This window comes from Ovis aries, chromosome 7 (genome assembly GCF_016772045.2).
Source record: "Ovis aries strain OAR_USU_Benz2616 breed Rambouillet chromosome 7, ARS-UI_Ramb_v3.0, whole genome shotgun sequence".
Classification (NCBI taxonomy): domain Eukaryota; kingdom Metazoa; phylum Chordata; class Mammalia; order Artiodactyla; family Bovidae; genus Ovis; species Ovis aries.
The window spans coordinates 58,162,154-58,168,153 of record NC_056060.1 but is presented as its reverse complement, the minus strand read 5'-3'; positions in this window follow the sequence as shown (position 1 = coordinate 58,168,153).

Genomic DNA, 6,000 nt, shown 5'->3' with positions numbered 1-6,000 from the left:
TGAGTTCACTCAGACTCATGTCCATCGAGTCCATGATGCCATCCAGCCATCTCATCCTCTGTTGTCCCCTTCTTCTCCTGCCCCCAATCCCTCCCAGCATCAGAGTCTTTTCCAATGAGTCAACTCTTCGCATGAGGTGGCCAAAGTACTGGAGTTTCAGCTTGAGCATCATTCCTTCCAAAGAACACCCAGGACTGATCTCCTTCAGAATGGACTGGTTGGATTTCCTAGCAGTCCAAGGGACTCTCAAGAGTCTTCCCCAACACCACAGTTCAAAAGCATCAATTCTTCGGTGGTCAGCCTTCTTCACGGTCCAACTCTCACATCCATACATAACCACAGGAAAAACCATAGGCTTGACTAGACAGACCTTAGTCAGCAAAGTAATGTCTCTGCTTTTGAATATACTATCTAGGTTGGTCATAACTTTTCTTCCAAGGAGTAAGCGTCTTTTAATTTCATGGCTGCAGTCACCATCTGCAGTGATTTTGGAGCCCAAAAAGATAAAGTGTGACACTGTTTCCACTGTTTCCCCATCCATTTCCCATGAAGTGATGGGACCAGATGCCATGATCTTCGTTTTCTGAATGTTGAACTTTAAGCCAACTTTTTCACTCTCCTCTTTCACTTTCATCAAGAGGCTTTTTAGTTCCTCTTCACTTTCTGCCATAAGGGTGGTGTCATCTGCATATCTGAGGTTATTGATATTTCTCCCAGCAATCTTGATTCCAGCTTGTGTTTCTTCCAGTCCAGCGTTACTCATGATGTACTCTGCATAGAAGTTAAATAAGCAGGGTGACAATATACAGCCTTGACGTACTCCTTTTCCTATTTGGAACCAGTCTGTTGTTCCATGTCCAGTTCTAACTGTTGCTTCCTGGCCTGCATACAGATTTCTCAAGAGGCAGGTCAGGTGGTGTGGTATTCCCATCTCTTTCAGAATTTTCCACAGTTTATTGTGATCCACACAGTCAAAGGCTTTGGCATAGTCAATAAAGCAGAAATAGATGTTTTTCTGGAACTCTCTTGCTTTTTTGATGATCCAGCAGATGTTGGCAATTTGATCTCTGGTTCCTCTGCCTTTTCTAAAACCAGCTTGAACATCAGGAAGTTCATGGTTCACATATTGCTGAACCTGGCTTGGAGAATTTTGAGCATTATTTTACTAGCATGTGAGATGAGTGCAATTGTGCGGTAGTTTGAGCATTCTTTGGCATTGCCTTTCTTTGGGATTGGAATGAAAACTGAACTTTTCCAGTCCTGTGGCCACTGCTGAGTTTTCCAAATTTGCTGGCATATTGAGTGCAGCACTTTCACAGCATCATCTTTCAGGATTTGAAATAGCTCAACTGGAATTCCATCACCTCCACTAGCTTTGTTCGTAGCGATGCTTTCCAAGGCCCACGTGACTTCAGATTCCAGGATATCTGGCTCTCAGTAAGTGATCACACCATCGTGATTATCTGGGTCATGAAGATCTTTTTTGTACAGTTCTTCTGTGTATTCTTGCCACCTCTTCTTAATACCTTCTGCTTCTGTTAGGTCCATACCATTTCTGTCCTTTATCAAGCCCATCTTTGCATGAAATGTTCCCTTGGTATCTCTAATTTTCTTGAAGAGATCTCTAGTCTTTCCCATTCTGTTCTTTTCCTCTATTTCTTTGCACTGATCGCTGAAGAAGCCTTTATCTCTTCTTGCTATTCTCTGGAACTCTGCATTCAGATGCTTATATCTTTCCTTTTCTCCTTGGCTTTTTGCTTCTCTTCTTTTCATAGCTATTTGTAAGGCCTCCCCAGACAGCCATTTTGCTTTTTTGCATTCCTTTTCCATGGGGATGGTCTTGCTCCCTGTCTCCTGTACAATGTTACGAACCTCATTCCATAGTTCATCAGACACTCTATCTATCAGATCTAGGCCCTTAAATCTATTTCTCACTTCCACTGTATAATCATAAGGGATTTGATTTAGGTCACACCTGAATGGTCTAGCGGTTTTCCCTGCTTTCTTCCATTTCAGTCTGAATTTGGTAATAAGGAGTTCATGATCTGAGCCACAGTCAGCTCCTGGTCTTGTTTTTGTTGACTGGATAGAGCTTCTCCATCTTTTGCTGCAGAGAATAAAATCAATCTGATTTTGGTGTTGACCATCTGGTGATGTCCATGTGTATCCTCTAATTTAAAAAAATTCTTTAAAAAAAAGAAATAATACAGGACTGAAAAAATAAATGCAAACCCTGAACCTGACAGCCTAACTGGTCGTTTTTCACAGGTCTCCCACTTACAATGCTAATAGTATTTTAAGTAAAGAAGGATAAGGAGGTGGGAGGTGAGGGGGTAGGTCCCCAGGGAAGAACCCAATGAGGTCCAGATCTACTGTAAGGCCAACCCTACTCCCCGAGAGCATCCTGGCCACTGTCCACAGCATTATTCACCAAGTGATAAAGCCACCTATAGTCTCAGAAGAGGCTTAAGTCTAGAGTATCAGAGTTCTATACATAAAAAGGTGTTCAGCAAACTTTTCAGCTATAGCAAAGGTCACAAACTCCAGTGTCTTCAGGACTTGTTTTGGTAATGTGGATGAGGAGAGAGGTCACAAATGATCATGGAAAACTTGGGGACAGCCAGGGCACAGTTTCAGTCAGCTGATTACTGTCATGGGGCCATACAGCCCAGGTACTTGGGGATGGCCTAAGGGAAACTACGTATGCCACTGCATCTGTGAATTTGCCAATCATGTAGGATGATGGTGGCTTGTGGGTCAGCATTTAGGAAGTTTTGCAAAATACTAGCTATCTCTGCCTTTGCTTTATTGATCTCCTTGTGAAAATTTTAACCCAGGTGATGGGAGATAGCCAAGCTTTTGACAATGTAACATTGTGCAATTTTGTTATTTGGAATCTTGTTAAAGTGACTCATGTCGTACACAGTGATTATGTTAAAGCAATCCTGTCATTCCACATCACATGGGACCCATTTTCATGTGAGAGGTCAGCACTTACATCACGCCATTAGAGTTCCAGAAGCCAAAACCTGCTGGTGCCTGACCACCTTTGACCCACATCTTAGACTTCCCAAGAAACTCAGATGGCCTCCTCAGTCTCTCACTTCCCCAAACGTCTGAGATTCAAGTCAGGAACACAGCTCTGTTGGGATGAACAGAGGCACCACCTACAATATCCTCAATACCTGGGTTTGCATTTGTGTAAACAAATTTAAGCAACCCATCCTGTGACAGGTAATCAATTTTAAAGACTGATTTTTCTCTTTTAAAAGGGTCAAAAATTGTGTACATAGAATTGTCTGTGTAAATCACCTTCTTGATTTGAAAGCACAAATGGATATTTTTTTAATACACTGATACCCATGTAAATGCTTCCCTGGTGGCTCAGTGGTGAAAGAATCTGCCTGCCAATGCAGGAGACACGGCTTGAATCTCTGGGTTGGGAAGATCCCCTGGAGGAGAAAATGGCAACCAAGTTCAGTATTCTTGCCTGGAAAATCCCATGGACAGAGGCACCTAGTAGGCTATAGTCCATGGGGTCGCAAAGAGTCGGATTGAGAGACTAAATAACAACCACCACCACCACCCATGTAAATCATCCAACAGGTCTCTGATTTCAAGTGCATTGGTTGGAGACATATAATGAGTGCATAGATAGGCTGCTACAGGCACCAAAATAATTTGGGGGTAAAACTAGTGAATGTCAGCATCTGAAATAAAAGCCAAGAAGAATCAGTATAAAAACACAGTGACCCTCCCTAAAAGATGATGTTACACACGTTATTCATTTGTACACCAGCTCCACAAGCATTTAGTGGGTCCCTGCTAAGGACCAACAGATAAGCTCAGCACAGTGTGATGGAGTTTTCCAAGCTGCTGTTTAGGAAGTCAGGTCAGACCTTCAAGGGAAGCTGACTGGAAAGACCCCTAGAAGGAAGGCCAGAGTCTTCTCCAAGTGTTTTGACTTTTGGAAAATAATTATTTTGTCATTACAGTTGGTGGGCCTGCATGAAGACTGTAAAGAGACAGCTAAGAGGAAAGATGTCAGTCAGGATCACTGCAGCCCTGTGCAGGGGAAAGCTGGATGCCTGGCCAACCCAGGTTTTCTAGTCGGCATGGGTACCGTCTCCCCAGGTGCACAGAGTACCATATTGTCATGTGGATATACAGCTGATGGTGCATTCCACTATGATGGTCAATTTCCTTTTGTACAGATGTCATACATCTATGAAGCTGTAAGCTCCATGAGAGTAGAGAGTTCATCTATTTTGCTCATCATTATGTATCTAGTGCCTCATACATGGGAGGCAATAATTATTTTATCAGGCAACCCTGATAAATACCTGGTTCCACATACAAGCTTTTATATATATATGTGGGAAATGGGGAGGTGTGTTAGAGGCCGAGAGGATGAGCCAAATGGATTATCTGAGTCTTCTAGTTCAGGTACAGCAGTGAGTCTCAAACTTGAACACTGAGAGTCACCTTCACCAAAAAGTTTTGGTAGGACACAGACTGGGACTTCCCCGGTGGTCCAGTGATTAATAATCCGCCTTGCAATTCAGGGAACACCACTTTGATCCCTGGTCTGGAAAGATCCCACATGCTGCGGGGCAACTAAGCCTGTGTGCCACAGCTACTGAGCCTGTGCTCCGGAGCCCACAAGCCGCAGCTACTTTTAGCCCACATGCAGCAACTACTGAAATCTGCACACCTAGAGCCCATGCTCTGCAACAGGAGAGGCCACTGCAATGAGAAGCTGATGCACCGCAACTAGAGAGTATCCCCTCTCCACAACTAGAGAAAGCCTGCGTAGCAAGGAAGACCCAGCCCTGCCAATAATAAACATATAAACATATTTTTAAAAAGACACAGACTGTTGGGACCCATTCTCCAGAGTTGAAACTGGAATTGGAATTTGCAGTTCTAACGAATTCCCAAGTGATGCTGATGCTGTTGATCAGGGGCTGCATTTTGAGAACCACTGACACAGAGAAAAAGCATCCTGAGTTACACATCATGTGTGCTTAGTATAATTCAGTTCTTCGGGTGTGGATTATCTTTCATCAACTTAGATTTAGATTTGGATCTTAGATTTGGAGTGACTCAAAGTACAGGCATCAGGGAAGGTCCAGCATAAAGCAGCACTCTATCATCTTTAGCCTTCAATTGTTCTTGAAAATTCATGTTAACAGTGTCTATTTACTAGATACACGCATGCTTATTATTTGCTACAGCAAAACTGAAAGCAATCCTAGAGAGTGTCTAGTCAAACCTCTTTAATAAAACAAAACAAAACGAAAAAACAATGGAAGCCTGGGGAGAAGATGTACAGGCAGCTCATTAGCATCATTAAGCTCCCACCCAGAAACTGCAGAAGAGACCACCTCTTTATAGACCAGAGCATGTTCCCAGATCAGCAGCATCAGTATCAGCTGGGAACTTGTCAGACATGCAAATTATCAGGCCCCTCAGACTTACTGAATCAGAACCACTGGGGAGGGGCCCAGTCATCTATGTTTTTAACAAGCCCTGCTGGTGACTCTGCGGCAGGCTCAACTTGAGAACCACTGGCTTGGAGCAGGGCTTCTCAAGCTTCAAGCTGCATAAGAAGTGCATGGGGATGCCAGTGCTTCTGGTGCACATGCCCCTCTTGGAACAGCAAGCAACTCTAGAACACTGCGGCTTTTTAGATCACTGGAGAACTGTTAAAAAAATCCAAAGCCTTAGGCCCATCTGATACCAGTTAGATCAAGATTTCTGGGAGTGAGCACCAGGTATCAGTACTTTATTTTTAAAGACTCCCAGGTGATTCCAGTATGGGCAAAGTTCAGGGACTAATTGAGAACAAGGGTAATATGCAAGTATAAACTCTTGACAAAGATTCTCACCCTGACCAAAATTCTACTTAGGCTCCTCTAAGTCCTCTTCACAACTGGGCCACAACCTTGACTTATAAAGACTTGAATAAAATAGGAGCAGAGTTTCTAAGTGTTCAAG